This window comes from Sinocyclocheilus rhinocerous, unplaced genomic scaffold (assembly GCF_001515625.1).
Source record: "Sinocyclocheilus rhinocerous isolate Xijiao unplaced genomic scaffold, SAMN03320098_v1.1 scaffold789, whole genome shotgun sequence".
NCBI classification, from domain to species: Eukaryota; Metazoa; Chordata; class Actinopteri; order Cypriniformes; family Cyprinidae; genus Sinocyclocheilus; species Sinocyclocheilus rhinocerous.
The window spans coordinates 2,811,088-2,831,753 of NW_015667306.1; the positions used below are offsets into that span (position 1 = coordinate 2,811,088).

The 20,666-nt window shown below is 36.1% G+C and overlaps 1 protein-coding gene across 2 annotated transcripts in view; it reads right to left on the reverse strand.

Moving 5' to 3' along the window:
• The window catches only part of LOC107733684 (leucine zipper putative tumor suppressor 2 homolog), a 61,392-nt gene that overhangs the window by 24,315 nt on the left and 16,411 nt on the right, over positions 1-20,666 (reverse strand). For both annotated transcript variants that reach the window (XM_016545416.1, XM_016545415.1), the window contains exon 2: positions 9,391-9,506. The gene's annotated coding sequence lies outside the window, so the exon portion shown is untranslated. The remainder of the gene's footprint in view (positions 1-9,390; positions 9,507-20,666) is intronic.

Here is a 20,666-nt window from a genome sequence, read left to right on the forward strand (position 1 = left end):
CCAATCCCTGGGACAGAGAAGTGCTGTATTTGAAGAATCAGCCAATTATCTAACGTTTTGCCTTTCAACAGGCCCCATTCACTTGTTCTCCCCTTTCAATCATTTACCACTCCATTCCTCATTTACTGGCCATTCCCAAACAAAAGCAAGGAAGCATGACGTGTTATGTTCCTAACCTGCATTCACAAGGAACAGTAAATACAGGCATCCTGAGTGAGTGTGGGACTCTCAAGTGAAGTGAAAAAGTGGAACGAGAGGGGTAGAGAAAGACAGAGAGAGAGAGAGAGAGAGAGACAGAGGAAAGGGAGCTAATGAAGCATTAGGAACAGATGAGCATCCGAGTGATTAATGGACACTTGCCCTACAGGGAAGTTATCATATGAACATACACTCCATATATACTCACTAGGGAGACTTAACATGATACTCTCAACCACAGTGCACACACATATCTCAAAGTACATCCGGCCAACTTCATTCTCCACATATGCACCAATGCTTACACACATGCTGGGTACAATTTATTATATGTAATCTGGATTACATAATCAGATTACAAAAATTAGAAAAGAAAATTTAAATCAAATAATTTTACATTTTAAAATAATCAGACTACATTTACTTTTTAATTGATTACATGATAACTGAATATTCACAAAACAGCAGTAAATTATTCATGAATTAATTATAATTCATTGATTCTCCTTTTTTCTAGTATTTTATCTTTTAAATGTTACTTTCTGAGAAAGCCTATTGTTTATATAAGTTTGGAAACTCCAGTTTTGTGGAATTGTGTCTTATAATTACATGGAAAATTGAGAGGCCACATAGCATAAACAAACAAAATATTTAATCTTTAAACTGTTGTATTCTGATTGTTTTTATTTTAAAATTAAGAATTTATTTTTATTGAACATTTTAGGATTTAATTATCAGCTTTTCATACATTTTCAGACACCCTGAAGTAGGGCTGGGCTGATAAACGATATCATATCGAATCGCGATAATATTTATGTCGATAACGATGATACACACATGCAGACGGACACACACAAAATGAGAGGTCCTCAAAACCTCCAACAAAACACTTGACCCCTCATCTACTGAGAGAGAGAAAGAGAGAGAGAGAGATGGGGCAAAAACGCAAAACAACTGCTGAGTGGCAGACTGGGGTTGTGCTGGGGGCTCTTAGAGTTTCATCGCTAAAATGAGCACAACTCGGCTGAAATCTACAGATTCAGGTGCACATCTCCAGAAAATCAGACATATTCCACACCCTTTGCGTGTTCATTTAATAAATATTTAGTTCAGTTTGATTATGTTTTCAGTTGCCAATAAGACAGCTCTGTTTTAACACACTTTATGATGTTTAAAGTCAACATGAAACTGTTTATTTTCTAAAAGCACTCATTGGACATGATTCATCAGTGCATTTTATTCCTAAAAAAGTCTGTCATTGTAATCTTTGATAAGAATGTATTAACATGCTTGGTCTCAAACATTGGCGTCACTTTTTCAACCCATCCCCTCCACCCACTTGACACACTTAAACCACATTTCACAAGCCAATCAAATTTTCAAAGTAAAAAAATCTTGCTTTTCTTGCTGTATAATCTAAAATATGTCACATTAAACAAGTAAAATGGGGTGCAGATGACGTTTCATGTTGACTTTCCCCATTAATCAGTGGACTTCATGCACAAAAATCAGCATGTTTGTCTGAATATACAAATTCTTTTTACAAAGAAGTTAGTACTTTTATTCAGCAAGGATGCATTAAATTAAACAAAAGTGACAGTAATAACATTTACAATGTTACAAAAGATTTCTATTTCAAATAAACGCTGTTCTTTCTAAATAAAAATAAATAAATTTCCATCAAAAAATACTTATGGTTTCCACACAAATATTAATGCAGAACAACTGTTTTCAACATTGATAATAATAAGAAATGTTTCTTGAGCAGCAAAGTAGCATATTAGAATAATTTCTGAAGGATCATGTGACGCTAAAGACAGTATTGATGCTGAAAATTCAGCTTCGCCATCACAGAAAATAATTAAATTTTAAAATATATTACAATAGAAAACAGTCACTTTAAATGGTAATTAATTTTTCACAATATTACTGTTTTTAATGTATTTTAGATCAAATAAATGCAGCTTTGGTGAGCATAAGAGACTTCTTTCAAAAACATTAAGTTTCATGTTCACTTTCTACATACAGTAATCCTACAGATTTTGCGCTTTAAAATGAGCATAAAAATGTTTTAAAAAATCTGCATTGAATTTAGGACCTCCTAATGAGGAACAAATCACAAAATGTATGTTGGATCAGAGCATGATGCCCATGAATCTTTCCTCTTCATCCCCGAGGGGCATGAGAGGAGCATGCCGACAAAACTCCTAGCAGAAGGAAAACATGTTTTACCATCTACATGATCAAAGATTGCAGTGTGGAATGCAGACTAATCTTTGATTAACTTTCTACTGGAGGCACATACATAACAAAATCATGGGTTCAGAGAAGGATATCAAATCTGGGATTGTGTATATACACCTCTAGCTCTGAGCTCAGACCCCCCAGGATCAAAGACCTCCATCACAAAGCACTGAGCTTATGCCAAACACATCTGCTGTCATTACACATCCCATACACTCTCCACATACACACCATCGGTGACAGAAACACACATTCATACAGTACATCAACATTTACAGTGCCAGAAATATCACATAGACACACAAGCAGACTTCATAAACATATACAGAGCCCTGGTCTGAGCTGCTGTAATGGATGGCGTGTAATGAAACTGTATGTGTGAAGCTGCCAGCAGGTCTGAGCACTGCAAACCAATCTACTTTTACTGCTCTGCTCTCTGCCATGGAAAAGCAATAAGACCACTGAAGTGATGTGGAGAGGAGAGAAGGATGAGAGGGAGCTCTGTGTCCTTTTTGTGCTATGTTGAGTGGGAGTGCATATAACAATGTAAAAAAAACAGCTTGGGCGTGGAGTGGAGGACATATGGGCACGATGTACCTCTACCCTTCTACTCAGTGTGCAGAAAATGAAAAATGCTGAATAAAAGAGTTTAAAGGGTATTTGGAAAGAGGACTATTTTTTTCGTTTTCGGAGAGTTTATATTCTTAGAATCCCCCATGAGTGGACGTCAGCTCTACAACGTATGTGGAAAGACAGCAAACCAGGCTTAGGACTAAAACCAAAGAGGTGTGTAATACCTGGTGTCCATCATCACAACACTCACTGGCTGATAGCACCCCAATAATAGGGGAAAAAACCCATCCAAAACGTACAAAATTACAAATATGAATTCCTGAATATCTCAATGTTTTCTGAGATTAAACAGACAATGTGATTAAAAACAAAGCAAGCAGAGATTCTTTTCAGCTCATTAATCATGTAGAGTTCTCAAAATGTGTTCAGATTTTCCCAAATCCAGTCAAAATTCAAAGATTTCGATATGAACTCAAATATTTCTCAAAAAAAAAAAAAACTTCTGGAAAGGATATAATAATAAAAATACAAAATATTATTATTGTTGTTGTTGTTGTTGTATAGATAATAATATTTAAATAATATTAAACATTATTTTATTTAAACTTTATAAATGTTATTATTATTATTATTCCTAAATCATATTTATAAAATATGAACGCAAATATTTTTCATCAAAATCTAAAAGAAAATAATAATTATAATAGGCCTAATAATAAGTAGTAGTAGTAGTGTTTTTGTTGTTATTAATAATAAAATAAAAAACACTACTTTTTATTTTATTTATAAGAATAATAGTATATGCATTATTATCATCCTTATAATTATAATGTTTTATTATTACACAAAGTTGATATTTAAATTATACATAACTAAGAACTCTATTACGTTTCCTTAGCAATGAAAGAGTAACCTCTGAGCAATATTTTATTTTGGATACTGCTGTCAAAGAAAATTAAATAAGGGGATAAATATCAAGACAGATATCAGAAACACACCTGTTCCTGACACCAGCTGTAAAACCCAAGAGCTGCCAATGCTGTTTTATGGGTGTAAAGGGTCAAGTGAGGTCAAAGGTCAAAAGACCAGGGTTTTAAAATAGTTCATGAGTTTGTGGTCTCAGTCACGACATGACCTCAGGTGGAAGCACCAAACATAGCATCAAAACACCAAACATAGCATCATTAGCAAAGGTCACACTGACAAATGAGATAATGTCTTCGAATCATGAAAACATTTTTGCCGAGAGAGTCATAGGCTTTCATCTGCTGATCATGCCTCAGCACACTTTAACAGTGTATGGAAAGAATAATATATTTCTTCAATAGAATATAACAGCTACAGATAGTCTATTGCAGAGTTAGTCATCTTTGCTATGGGAGAGCTGCTAACATAAGCACTGAAAGATGTTTTACACAGACAGTTATTTCCCATAACTAAACAAAAGTGACTCATCAGTCTATGGAGAGAGAGAGAGAGAGAGAGGGAGATCAGGGGAAGGCAGAGGGCAGTTAGACATCTGAAGCTTCTTGTGTCATTCAGCAAAAAGGTTACAAATCACTGAGGGGCACAATATCACTGCTCTGGTTTTATAGGACAGAGGAAAAGGGGGTAACATGTGGCGTCTTTTAATCTGTGCACACACAAATCTCAGGCCTGCCCTGCACTCTCTCAGTAAATCTTAGCAGGAGAAGAGGTGGGAGCAGGCAATGTGTCAGAGACTCTTTACTCTGCCTGTCTTTTCATTCATTTCCCATTAACTCCCAGCATGCTCGCTGTTTATGTTCCACTGGCATGTAGGGAGGGTCAGACCAGCACTGCTAACACAGCAGCGGCTCCCAGTGTAAAATGCTATGAGAATTACATGGTTTGATGAAACACACATTGATTGTATGAGAATATCTCTGGCGAACATGTCCATGTAACACTTCACCCAAAAATTACATGAAACATTTTACAAAATGTGACCCTGGACCACAAAACCTTAAGTCTTAAGTTGCTTGGGTATATTTGTAGCAATAGCCAAAAATACATTGTATGGGTCAAAATTATAGATTTTTCTTTTATGCTAAAAATCATTAGGACATTAAGTAAAGATCATGTTTTGCAAATTTTGTAAATTTCCTATTGTAAATATATCAAAACATAATTTTTGATTAGTAATATGCATTGCTAAGAACTTCATTTGGACAACTTTAAAGGCGATTTTCTCAATATTTAGATTTTTCTGCACCCTCAGATTCCAGATTTTCAAATAGTTGTATCTCGGCCAAATATTGTCCTATCCTAACAAACCATACATCAATGGAAAGCTTATTTATTCAGATTTCAGATGATGTATAAGTCTCAATTTCAAAAAACTGACACTTATGACTGGTTTTGTGGTCCAGGGTCACAAATATGGACAACTGTTTGAAAGACATTATTACTATACTTTTACTCAACAATAAATGCTTTCTATTAATCAAAGTATCATGGTTTCAAGAAGAATATTACACAGATAAAAACATTTCAACATTGATATTAATAAGAAATGACTCTTGATCAGAAAATCAGCGTATTATAATGATTTCTGAAGGATCATGTGACACTGAAGACTGGAGTAATGACTGCTGAAAATTCAGAATTTTTTAAAAAATATATTCAAAACAGACAACAGTTATTTTAAACTGTAATAATATTTCACAATATTACTTTTACTGTATTATAAATTAGTTATTGTATTTTAAAGTTTCAAATAAATGCAGCATTGGTGTGCTTGGTGCTGATGTCACAGTAATAATGTCATAATACAAAAACTCTTACTGGCTCTAAAATCAAGAGGTTTCATAAGCTAAATAAATATTTTTTATACTGTATGTTCATATCATTTCTCCCTCTGTACCAATAAGAAACCATTTGTGTATCTCTGGAAATATTCTTATAAAATATAATCCATTAAAAACACAAAGTCTGGTCAGTAACTAAGCCTCTGATGCCATTTCTACTACAGAGAGGAAGAGAGGTCGTTCTCCTGAAGGAAACAGACAGCTGCTAAAACGAGTTTGAGCATAGATTGAGAGCTGCAGGGGCGGAGCAGCTGCTTAGACCACACACACACACACACACACACACACACACACACACACAACACACAAAATCCTGACGAACTGATATTTCACAATATTACTTTTACTGTATTATAAATTAGTTATTGTATTTTAAAGTTTCAAATAAATGCAGCATTGGTGTGCTTGGTGCTGATGTCACAGTAATAATGTCATAATACAAAAACTCTTACTGGCTCTAAAATCAAGAGGTTTCATAAGCTAAATAAATATTTTTTATACTGTATGTTCATATCATTTCTCCCTCTGTACCAATAAGAAACCATTTGTGTATCTCTGGAAATATTCTTATAAAATATAATCCATTAAAAACACAAAGTCTGGTCAGTAACTAAGCCTCTGATGCCATTTCTACTACAGAGAGGAAGAGAGGTCGTTCTCCTGAAGGAAACAGACAGCTGCTAAAACGAGTTTGAGCATAGATTGAGAGCTGCAGGGGCGGAGCAGCTGCTTAGACCACACACACACACACACACACACACACACAAAACACAAAATCCTGAAGAACTGCCAGTCATGTGCTCAAACTGCATACTAACCAGATGAGTGGAGCCAAAGGGGCCAAATCTGTAATCTGAAAAAGGGCACTCTCCTGGTTGTGATTTCACCACAACCATGGTAGTGCATCAAAAACATGGTATTACTATAGTGCCATGTTCAAAAATCTATTGTCAATAATAAATCCTATCCTCCAAACCCTGCCCTCTGACCCTTACAGCCCCTCCCATCTAGACTCCACTCGGCCAGTATCCATGCCACTGTCACACTCGGCACTGGTCATCCATCATGAGCCTGACCCCCGTACAAAATACACTTCAAAGTGCTGGATGGCACCTTTATTCAAATTTCCCTGTGGGGTAAAAACTCAGCCAGACACATATTCACGCCATTAATCAATGTCCAGGCTCCCGCAGAAGCGATAATCAGCTGTGACGGCAAGGAAATGCTTGTTCCCACTGAGTACAACTCTGCTGATGCCTGTAAAATTGACATCAACACAATTTTTGCAGATTATTATGTTTATCTTAGTCAGTTGAGTTTCAACAGATTTAAAGCAGTCGCTTACTTTTTCATACAGTGGTTTTGCTGTTTCCTAACCAGGTGTCACCTGGCAAGATTTTAACATGTAATTCATCTGTATTCACTGAAAAGCTGTGCAACAAGAACCATGAACCAAAACACTAGTGACGGCTGTGTTCGAAACACTGCTTTGCGAAGCTTCAATATGTTTACGAATCATTTGTTTCTAATCAGTGATTCAGAGCACATATCAAAATGAAAGGGATAGTTCACCCAAAAATGAAAATTCTGTTATTAATTACTCACCCTCATGTCGTTCCAAACACGTAAGACCTTCGTTCATCTTCGGAACACAAATGAAGATATTTTTGATGAAATCCGAGAGCTCTCTGACCCTCCCATAGACAGAAAGGTAGTAAGGACATCAGTAAAACAGTCAATGTGACATCAGTGGCTCAACTTCAATTTTGCAATGTTACGAGAATGCTTTTTTGTGCACAAAGAAAACAAAAATCAGCATTGTTTACGCTCAGGGGAAAGCGCGTGCATGCGTCGTGGTACTCTCCAAAATGTCGGAAGACGGTAACTCGGGGGAGAAGAATTGATAAATTAATTATGTTATATTTGTTTTCTTTGCGCACAAAAAGTATTTTCGTAGCTTCGCAAAATTGAAGTTGAACCACTGATTTCACATGGACTGTTTTACTGATGTCCTTACTACGTTTCTGTCTGGTCAGAGAGCTCTCGGATTTCATCAAAAATATCTTCATTTGTCTTACGGGTTTGGAACGACATGACGGTGAGTAATTAATGACAGAATTTTCATCTTGGGGTGAACTAACCCTTGAACTCGTACATCATTTCAGCATGTTTGCTTCTTTAGACACCATTTCAAAGTGCCTAAATATTTACTAATATCAAGACTAGTAAATATGGAATTTACTAATATCATAGATTATAATGTAAACACTTGCAATTGTTTGAAGAACATGTCATTAAACACTGTAAAAGCACGTTTAACGGCATGTTCTTCTAAACCAGGGGTGTCAAACTCAGTTCCTGGAGGGCCAGAGCCCTGCAGAGTTTAGATTCAACCCTAATTAAACACACCTGATCCAACTAATCAAGTCCTTCAGGCTTATTTGAAAACTACATGGTATGTATGTTGGAGCAGGGTTGGAACTAAACTCTGCAGGGCTGCAGCCCTCCAGGAACTGAGTTTGACACCCCTGTTCTAAACAATTGCAAGTGTTCTCATTACATTTACAGGCCAGCAGAGTTCCTCAGCGTGCAAACTGTCGAGCACTTCAAGTGAATAATTTTGCTAAGGAATTGGTTCACTTGATTCAAAGTCTTGAAAAGCTCCCCCTGTTTTAATTTAGCTAATCATGGCCATGACTGAACTAAAACAAGGGAACAAATTGTACTAATTCACACATTGTACTAATTTGTTCCCTCACTTTAATTTAGTTAAATATTGCCACAATTATATAAAAAGAGTATACTAATTCGCCAGTTGTACTAATTTGTTTCCTTATGTTAATTTTGTTTAATCGTGGACACAAATAATTAACTAAAATTAGGAAACAAGTTAGTACAACAAGGCCACAATAAAATAAGCAAACAAATCAATAGGTCACAGAAACAAATTCTTAATTTGTGGCCATGATATCTTGGATTTTTTTTTTCTTGGTTCATATTTGCTAAACACATAACTTGTATTTTCATAACTCTCCAAACGACATGCTTTTTACGGTTTTAATTGTGGAATCTGTCAAAATATGTTTCTTACCTTTCATAATCGGTCCTCATCCATGTTTGATGTTTAATAAACATGAATATATTGAATATACATGAAGAGCTGTACTGTGTTCCATGGAGATGTTAGTATGGGCGGGGCTACCCTGTATGACTACTGTCAAATGTTACATCACCTAATTAATATTCATGAGAAGGGTGTTCAAGATTTATAATGCATTCTCTTACCTTTTCAGATCCTTCGCCCTGATCCAAGGCAACTCTGAGTGCATTTTCATCATGCTTTACAGATCATTAGCTTTTAGTGTCTTTAATTAACTGAGCCTAATTAAAACGAACACGGTGAGAGGTAAAAGTTATGACACTGGGTCCATTAAAGCCTGCTTGTTCTGTATGGCTGGGCTAAATGAATGATGGAAATCAATTCCATATGTCATGTCTGTTTCTCCAGAGCTGACAGCAAGGATAGAGAGACATACTTTTGTCTTACCTTGCACAAAGGCCCAGAGAGCAGCTCCTAAAATGCTGCTGGGATCCAAGACGGATGGAGACTTTACACATCCCACAGAGTCCCACAGCAGCGTCCACCTCCGCTCACACACACTCCTGCATGGATACACACACATACACAGGGTCAGGTGAAGTTCTGGAGCATGCAAAACACATTCACCAGAGGAAAGCCGAGGGAAAATTCATAATTACTATTAAAAAGTTCCATACGTCTAGTAAAAACAATAATAAAGTATAAGAGAACATCTAGAGAGCCTCTACCATCTGTTCATCTCTACAGGCGATACGACTGAGTTCAAGTATGCATACTGTACGTCACACACCTGCTATGGAGTATTAGTTGCATGGTGTCAAGGTGAAAAGCCTGTTATTATGTTACCATGAAAGCATGATAAGGTCATGGCTTTCTGAGGGGCCCGTAGTTTTTCTTTCTTTGTATTTGGCCATCAGACAGTGAGTTCACATGGGTTTCAGTGGACATAAAGCCAAGAGAGATTGCATTTTGTCAGGTACTGTATAATCTGTGAAAGTTTCAAGTTAATCAAACTGAAATTTCTCCTCAGTACGTTATATCTGAGAGGAGTGGAAGAGCACACTGCCCCCCACTGGATACCAACCAACACTACCTCTGTGTGAGAAACCATAATAACTCATATAAAACTTAGCCACTTTGACTCAGGACTTTTTAGACAACCTGAATTTGGAAGTCAATGAATTTGGAAGAAATGAGTTTCAGCGCGTTGTATCATATGTGACAAACATCTATGCATAGAGTGTTTCTGCTCTGCTATGTCCATACTGTAAGTGTATGAATGAAACAAAAAGTCTAATGTAATGTTTTTTAAGTGTGCAAAATCTGAAAGACTACGGTACACTACAGTTACCTTACAGATCTTTTTTTGCTGTTGTTGTTGTTGTTGTTGCTGCTGTTTTTGAAAGAAAAAAGTACTTTATTCAGGAAGTAAGCATTAAATCGATCAAAAATGACAGTAAAGACACATTTACAACGTGAAAAAAAACAACAACATTTAAATAAATGCTGCTCTTTTGAACTTTATATTCAAAAAATCCTGAAAAAAATATCATGGTTCACACAAAATGTTTCTTCAGCAGCAAATCAGAATATTAAAAAAAATGATTTCTAAAAGATCATGTGACACTGAAGATTGGAGAAATGCTAAAGAAAATTCAGCTTTGCATCACAGGAATAAATTACATTTTAAAATATATTAAAATATAAAACAGTTATTTTAATTTGAAATAATATTTCACAATAGTACTGCTTTTACACTATTTTTGATTAAATAAATACAGCCTTGGTAAAATTTATTTCATGGTAAAATTGTTCCCTACCCCAAACTTTTGAATGGCATACCATATCCATATAGCATACCACACCATATCCATATAGTATGGATCCAGTGTTCAAACTCAACACACTGGAGTAAAAAGTGCTTCAAACCTGCTGCACACTCATTTACAAAATAAATAAAAAACTACAACCGCAATACCTGCTCATAACTGCACAGAGGGATATGAGATATCACCACTGGGTTTACCCATAGTCCTCTACGGTTGAATCTGCAGGGACTGTCCTCTCTCTACCCTTATACACTTAAGCAGGAATGCTAGTTAACTGTTTACTCTGGTTTTAATAAAACCAGTGAAGAATGAAGTGGAGATTAGAGAGGAATGTGTCTATGGTTATCTCTTCTCTTCAGTTATCGACAGTCTCATATAGTGTGTGCTACCCCTTCTAAAGTGGGTCACATCTACATGGGCTGCCAGCCATGCACAAACACACACTAACACACACATACATTCAACTGCGTGACACACGTGGGGAGGAGAGGGGAAACGGTGGATCACACGTGCCTGAGCCTGTCTGCTTCACAGAAAGGGGGAGCGACTGGGAAAATAAAGGGGGTGAATGGAGGTCTAAGACAGTTAAACATAACAAAAAGAACACTGGTGTGGAAACTATTTTTAAACCGCAGCTTTCCAAGTTACATGAAAGTTGTTAGCTACAGTACACACTACTAACAAAAGTAGCTAACTATATTGAAGGGGCAATATTATAAAAAATATACGAAACAACTGTGGACTCGTGGCTACGGCCGAATTACAGCTGTACTAGTAATCAAGACTCTAGCTTAATTATATAGCCTAAATACTGTATATAACTATTAGATGATTATTTACAAATCATGTTTAATATAAGTCTCTTATGCTAACTATGGTGGCATTATTTGAAAAAAAACAACAACAAAAAAACAGTAAAAATATATTCCTGTGATGGCAAAGCTGAATTTTCAGCATCATTACTCCAGTCTTCAGAGTCACATGATCCTTCAGAAATTATTCTAATATGCTGATTTGCTGCTCAAGAAACATTTATTATTATTATCAATGTTGAACACAGTTGTGCTGCTTCATATCTTTGTGGAAACCGTGATACATTTTTTCAAGATTCTTTGATGAATAGAAAGTTAAAAATAACAGTATTTGTTTGCAATAGAGATAGAGATCTTTAGTAACATTTTAAATATATTTAATGTGTCATTTAATCAATTTAATGCAACCTTGCCGACTAAAAGTAAACTTTTTTTTTACAAACTTGACTAACTAAATATTTTGCTATAAAAAAATAAGACCTAAACACATCACGAGAGAGAATAGTTGAGGAGAGTGTGTTTGATTATTTGTGTGCGCAACACAATGAGACTTTTGAAAACAGCTGAACCACTGTCATGCTACTGAAATTTTTCTGTACAGAACACTATTATGTATAATGGATTCTTAAATAACTTTCATTCTGACTCATATGCTCCTGCTCTCTCTTATCGGCCACACAGAAACATAAACACATTGTGCAGTAATTAATCACAGAGCCACTGTCTGCAAACTGATACAATATGGCCCATTGATTATGCCATGACCTCAACTGGCCTGTCGGAGATAAAGGTATGCCTGTTAATTGGACCAGTTCTTTGGTGTCAAGTTGCTCTACTATCGTTCAAGCAGATTCATTTCCATCTGAAAAACAGGCTCTAGTTCTTGACAATAAAAGCGCAATAAAATTACTTCCTCAACTGATACAAGATACAGAGGATGTGACTGACAGGAGACAGTTTAACAAAGGTCAGCTGTGGTGCAGTGGTGACATTGTGCCATGGTGCTCAATCCCTATGGAAAAAAAGAGCGCTTAATTGAACTGAATGTGCTCATATCTTAAAAGCATATTTTCCAAAACGTTGTGAAAGCGAAACTACTTTGTTTGGCCTTCCAAAAGAGGACGATATCCGCTTCGTCATGCCTAGTGCTGATCCATGCTGGTAACTGAGGAAATACATCAACTTCTCGCTGTGGATCGCCGGATCGGCTTTCACCGTGGACGAAGCAGAGTCCAGCCCGGGGTCGTCACATGTGGTTGCCGCAAGCCCGCCGGCCGCGCCGTTCTCAAGCCCGCCGGCCTCCGCTCACTCAAGCCCGCCGTGTGTGACGCTGTGTGTTTCGTTGTGAAAGCGAAACTACTTTGTTTGGCCTTCCAAAAGAGGACACAACTAGAAATCAGTGGTTAAGTTGTATTTACAACACTGTTCCAGAACAGTTTAACCCAAATATTCAGATGTGTCCAGTGCATTTTATGGAGGACTGTTTCCTGATCCTGGTAGAGTAGACCAGGGGTTTTCAACCTGTGGGGCGCGCCCTGTTCAAGGGGGGCGGGAGCATCAGTTAATTCAGAAACGTTCCCTTGAGAATTTATGAATATGAGTTAACAAATCTTTAGCCATCCACTAGGGGGCAATCTGACTCCCACTGCTAGTCGACAGTTAGAGCAGAGTTGGCTCGAGTATCAGTCACGTTCAGTGTTGCCAAGTCCGCGGTTTTCCCACGGAATTGGGCTACTTTAACATATGATGACACTTTTTTAAAGTGTACTTTGTATTAATTAGTATATAATTAGTATATTATTTCCGTAAGTTCTCTAATAAATATGCTATAGTGTTTTCATCTTTAAAGCTGTCAAGCTCCAAAAAGGACAAAAAACATAATAGTAAAACAACTTGTGCACTAAATTCCAACTCATCTAAACCCATATAATGTATTATATACTTTCCTATGCAAAGAAAAAGAATGAAATCTAAAATATTATTTACTAAATATCTTTCCTTCTGCACTAGTTTTCAGGATACAGATCTTCCTTTTCTTCTTTACTTCATATGAGTGTGCTACACTTCCTGCTGCATGCAAATACTGTTAACGTATCGCAAATAGCAGATGGTACATTTGAATGGTGTTTTTTTTTTCCTTTTTGGAGCTTGACAGCTACTGGTCGCTGTCCACTTTTATTATATGTAAAAGAGCTACTGTAGAGAACTCCGTATGAGTTCTAATGCAAAGAAAAATATAATGTGTTTCACTAAGCGCTCTGTAAATGATGACAGTTTTCATTTGTGGGTGAACTATCCTCTTTACATTCTCCCCATTAACCTTACAGTGTCTGGCTGTTCCTCACCTGCTCCCGTAGGCAAATGTACTGTTAGATGAGGTAAATGTGTATCTGACCCATTCTGGGCCCAGCAAGAAAGAGAGACAGCCTGCAGGGTGACAGATGGCGAGGGCCAAGCGTCAGGGACTCGAGGACGGAGCGGCATCAATCCACTTCACTCCTCCACCACCACCTCCTCTCTGACCCCTTCATCCCTCCTTCCAGACTAGGACACAGCTCCATCTCTACCATCATTTTCCCATCCCTGAGAACCACGCGTAAGGATACACAGCAGGACAATACAAGGCCAGCCGTGCACCACAACACAGATGCTGACTGACTCGCTTTGACCTCTTAATTCATGGACTGGGAGCTGTGAGGGGTTATGGGGCACCTCCACATGGAGAGAAGCGGCCTGGGGTCACAGACTGGCCTCAATTAATGCTGATCTGAGGATTATGAACTCTAATGAGTCCAGACTGCCACTAGTTATAAAACTTTCTTCAGTTACTGGATAAAAAAGCGGTTGAATACAGTAAAAAGTACAGTATACAGTAATATTGTGAAATATTATCATTTAAAATAACTATTTTCTATTTTAAAATATTTTCAAATGTAAATTATTCCTGTGATGCAAAGCTGAATTTTCAGCATTATTACTCCATTACTTCAGTATCACATGATCCTTCAGAAATTAGTTAATATGCTGATTTGCCTCTCAAGAAACTATTGTGCTAATTCATATTTATGTGGATATTTTTTTCATCCTTGCTGAATGAGATATAAATTTCTTAACCATAAACAAACAAATAAATACCTACATACATACATACTGACCCTAAACTTTTGAATGACAGGATAGGAAAATAAGACATACAGCAGGGGTCCAAAAGATAATTATTAATTTATTATTTTTTAAAAATTAAAATAGAAAATAATGCAAAACAGAATCATTTTAAGCAAGGTATGTGGGTGGAAAAAGTTTATATTCCCCAATAAGAGAAAGACCGAACAGAACCTATTTCAGGTATGAGGAAAAACTCAACTGTGGATTTGTGCTGTTTTTTATTTCTGTCACGGAGAATCGGATTACTGCCCAACTCGCACTGCTTCTGAGCTTTGGGATGGTATTAGCGTTTTAATTTTCATAAAACTAACAACTGAGCCACATTTGCTGACCTCTGACTGCAGCCTTGCAATTTGGTTCAGGGACAGGATGCTCTCATAAGCTTAAAAGTGTCTGAACCCATTCCAATTCACCTGCTTTGCCTCCTGACTGTATCCTCCTATATTCTCTAATCAAGACCTCTTCTCAAAGTCCTTTCACAAGAACCCTCTTCCGAACACAGCTTTGGGCGGCCCGAGTTCAATGCTTCTTGTCAATACTCTTTACTGTCTTGTCCCATATATGGTTTCCCATTTATGTGGTTTCCACTAAAATATTAAGCAGCACAACTGTTTTTAACATTAATAATAATAATAATAATAATAATAAATGTTTCTTGAGGAGCAAATCAGCATATTAGAATGATTTCTGGGGGTGGGCGACATACCAGTAGACATGATAAACCAGTAGAAATTTGTCAACCGGTAGAGATTTTTGACTATCGTCTCTACCCCGGTTACACGCTCACGTGACGTTGCTGTGCTACGTGTTCACGAAACATATTGTATGCACATGTTTTTAAGAATTGTGGTTTAAAAACAAGTGATTTTAAACCGTAGAAACGCTGTTTCTAAGCGTTTCGCAGCGAGTTTCTGAGACTGTTTCTGAGAGCTTCAGAGAGGCACCTGAAGATGGTGCTCACAGAGCATGGGAGTATTGAACTGAGTTATTTTTGCCGCTTTATGGGCCTTGAATAGTTAAGTACACACACTGTATATGTCAAAATGCCCATCAAGTGTTATGTGAAAGCAAACAGTTGAGAAAGAAAACAAATGTGTAACACTATATTAGATCCAGGCAGCTCTTAAAGTGACAGCAGTCTAATATTCATGCTGTCTAACATTGCTGTTAATCAAACAGCAAAAGAGAGAAAATCTCTCACTGCTCTTGACTAAATCATTTTAGTGAGCAACTAAAATAAGAAGATATATATATATATATATATATATATATATATATATATAATTTAAACAGTGAAGAATAAGCAGTGTTTTTATACATTTGATTACTTTATACAATGTAGCAATTCTTATTTATTTGTTCTACTGTAGTTTTTTTGTCCTATTGCTTGTAATTAGTTTCTTATTCTTATTTAATCACTGACTTGTCTTCATTGAGCTTGAGTTTTTTGTTTTGTTTTTTTAATTTAGGCTAGTAGTAGTTTTTTGTGATACTGACACTGGTAAAAAGAATTATGAAATTTCTACGGTATCAAAAAATTTTATATCATAAAGCCCTTATTTAAAGGAAAAATAGCTATATCGTGATATATATCATTACCTTAAAGTAAAATTACATATATTGTGATATAAGATTTTGGTCATATCACCCACCCCATGAAAACTGCAGTAATGATGCTAAAAATTCAGCTTTGATATCACAGGAATGATATATACAGTATATATAGTATTTTCTACTCAAAAACCCAGAAACACACAGACTCACATTCAAACTCAAAGGTTTACATTTCTCAGCTGAAACTCTGGATTATGACAGCAGTCAGTAACCGAACGGCCCACAGCAGTTGATTAATGCCGTTAATCTCCACGGCTGTGTTATTAGGCGGCTGTAATGGGTCTTACAGCAGCACAGTGGTGTCAAAGTCACGCAGCGTCTTCAATCATCTCAGAGACGACTCAAGGACACACAAGAGCTCAGCTCTGATGTGAGTGATGCTCAGGGCTCAAGCACACATCTGCCGTTTCTGTGTTTAGGATGCTTAGTTACAAACCTCTAATATGACTCTCAGTGTCAGTGTCCTGACAACTTCAAACGCTGTTTCTCACTGCTGTACATCTGCAGTTATACTTGACTTCCTAAGGGACTGCATGTGACCATAGAGGCGTCCACCATAGTACTTTTCTGTCTTCTGTCTCTGTCTTTTCATTTTTAACATGATCACTGCAGAGACACCTCACATTAAGTCCCAAGACAGCCACGATTTAAGCATGAAGGACACAGCTGCCTGAGAGAGTGTTACATAATCGTCTTATAACACCAACGGAGAGATTTCTCATCTCTCTGTTCTGCTCACTCAGGACTATTTGTAGTCTCAAAACAACAAGAATAAAAATATCTCAGTATTTCGTAATGCAACCCTAATATAACCCTATATCCTGCATGATAAGTAAAAGCAGTAAATCTCAGATTTTTTTTATTTTGTGTCTAGAATTGTTTTCCAGGAAAGTAAAAGCAGCTTTGTTGTCCTAATGCTCTGCTGTCTGTCCTAGTTTCCACTGTGTTCATTGTGCAAGCACACATACATAAAAGATGATTTGCTGCTTCAATTTTCAGATTTTTTCAGTTTGATTTGGTGGCAGACAACACTCGAGCTAGAACAACCCCACAAAGCTCACATTCTCCCTGTGAGAGAACAATATGTTTTAAGAGACACTGTGAAAGAATGGTACAGATCAAATATGTAACAGCAAGAAAAAACACTAAGTGATTATATTTTATGCATCTTGAAGTGCTGACTTTCACAAAAAACATGAGGCAAATACACACAAGACAAATATTTACAGTGGATTAACTGGACACAAGAGAACAGAAAACATTAATATGACAAAAAAAATAGTGTTGACAATATATTACATAATCATCATGACATACTATAGAGTATAAAATATGCTTGTGTTTTATTAGTACAGCATCAAAATGGACTTAATTACAAATCAAATTTTGCCTGAAATCAGGTATTTTAGAATCACTGAGATAATATTACAGTTTTTATCAATACTTTGAATTAGTTTTTGAATTTCCATTTTTATTTTAATTTGTTTTAGTAATTTAGTTGTGTGTTTTGATTGTTTTAGTTCTAGAGGTTTTTTTTGTTTGTTTGTTTTTTAAAGTATGTCTATATATTTTTTTAATACATTTTAATTTCAGTTTTACTTGTAATTATTTTAGTAGTTAAAGATAAACTAAATGAAAGTTGACCTAGATGAAAATGAGAAATATTGCCTTGATAAGTAAGTCCAAGTTTTTTATATTTTATTTTATTTCAGGTGAAGTTTATTTAATTTTAAGTAATGAAAATGTTTTATGTGTATGACTTTAGTTTTAGTTAATAATAACTTTGCCTGAAACAAAACTTTCACATTTAATTGTACTCAAGAACTAAAAAGTAGCTTGAGAGCATAAAGAAATCAAGAAAAAATACTTTTCTCATTTAAAGGGGTCATATGATGCGATTTCAATTTTTCCGCTGCAAAAACCCTGCAAAGCATTTATTTAATCACAACAAGTTTCTTAACAATCTAAGGCTCTAAGACTCACAGACACTATTTTTCCTTTGAAATGTAATAGCTTAGGAATATAAATATTCAGTACAAATTCCCATAAATAGTACTTTTAGATTTACTCAGCACCTCTCTCCATTCATTAGCGCTCCAAATGGATTCAGGTTCTTAAATACTAGCAAAAATAGCAGTTCAGCCTCAGACAACAAGAGGGAAGATAACTGAGAATGAGAGACTAGAACTTCAGAGGTAAAGATCAGTGGTAAAGTTTTTATTAGTGGTAAAATTGATAAATAAAGACCAAACAATTCCATTGTAAGAATATTGACCGCTCTATAGGATGGATTATGAGGGCATATACAATTTTTAAATAATTGTGTGGAAAAAGAGTGCACAATTTAGGAGGATTGTTCCTCTAAGCTGCTCCAGAAATTCCTCAGTTAGCCTCCAACATCATTCTTGATGAGGAAACAGAACTCAAAATGTTAAAAAAAGAGCAGCTTCTCTTAACATCTCCGCCTGTCAAATAACCCTAAGATCATTTTCTCACAAATTCCATCTGCCTCTCCATTCTCACTCTCTCCATCCAGCTCTCTCAAATTCCTTCTTTCTCTTACTCATTTTGCTGAAAGGCAGAGGGAGTGAGCAAACAGGACCAAGGACCAGTTACACAGATCTAAGATTTGATATTCATGCAGCCATTCAATAGTTTGCTGGAATTGAAGAATTTGTTGTTGTAGGTCGAGTAACACAGAAACAAAAGAGAGACAGATGAGAGCAGCCTATGCAGTACAGTATTTCAGTATTATAGTAAGTTCATACTCTATATGTAATGATAAAACACGTCCATTCATTTTCTCATTCTAAATCACCCCTGGTTTGCTTTGAGATCACATCAGAGAGGACACTGAGAGCAGGCATTGGCCAATACATCTGTTTTGACTTCTCATCTGGAGCAGAAAATGAGCAGTATTTGTCTGGGCACAAAGTAAAAGAAGAGACAGGACAGCACTGCTAAACTGAACTGGGCTCTGAGTTGTTTGGGAGTTATTATTTTAACGTTGCCTTCCAAAACTGAACAATCAGAGCCTTGTATAATCCACTTTCACTGTAATGAGTCTTCCAAGACTTCATAACCGCCCAACTGACTCAATTTACAATATTAATGGACATTTGATTTGAATGGCCACAATTTGGCAGCTTTGGCAGCCAAGTATCTTATAATTAGACATTTTATTTGAAATGCAGTCTGTCAGACCTCTCACTTAGTGACCTTAGTCTTCGTTTAAATAACACAGTCTAGATCTAAGTGCCTCCAAAAGCCAAATAAGCATCACATCCTCCTATCAGAAAGCGGAACTGTACATCAGCTAAGACTGAAACAAGATTACAGTACATTACACAGATTTTATCCCACAAACTCAATGGGGAAGGGAGAGATACGCTTTTTTTAAATAACTGTAAAAGCAATATATAACACGTAACCTCAGTAAATCCTCGACTGTGTCCCTGTGGGCGTACTCCTGAAAAATGACTGCCATTGGACCATGATGAAACACACTGTGCAGACTATGCAGAAACATTGGAATCCAAACATTCAGTCAACACAAACACGAACAAAAGACTGCATGAGTGCATGTTATTAACAATCTTTTTTTTTTAAATGTTTGAGGTAAACATCAACATTAGATGTTTTTATTAAAACATTTCTTTTTTTTTTTACAAAAACATGCTGTGAATATTCAAAACAATGCATTCCTCTGAAGCTATTCTGGAAATAAAACACTGCAAACTAAACTTTTTTCTTCTAGTGAGCAAAACTCTGTCCAATAAGATATGTTACAAAACCTCAGTTTTCATAATTCTCAATATCATCAGATAACAACTTGAATTAACTAATTGACAATAATAACAAATGACACAACTACTATAAGCACATTCATTTGTCGAAAAATGTAAACTACTCAGCAATTTAGCTGGATATATAGTACATCCCACTTGACCTGCATATATACAGTACATTCATGTAAAGCAATATATATTAAATGGCAAATCTCAGCTGTCTGATTGTTTATTGTCACAAAACATATGACCCTGGACCACAAAAATCACCATCTCAAAGCTGAATAAATAAGCTTTCCATTGATATATGGTTTGTTAGGATAGGACAATATTTGGCCGAGATACAACTATTTGAAAATCTGGAATCTGAGGGTGCAAAAAAATCTAAATACTGAGAAAATCGCCGTTAAAGTTGTCCAAATGAAGTTCTTAGCAATGCATATTACTAATCAAAAATTAAGTTTTGATATATTTACAGTAGGAAATTTACAAAATATCTTTATGGAACATGATCT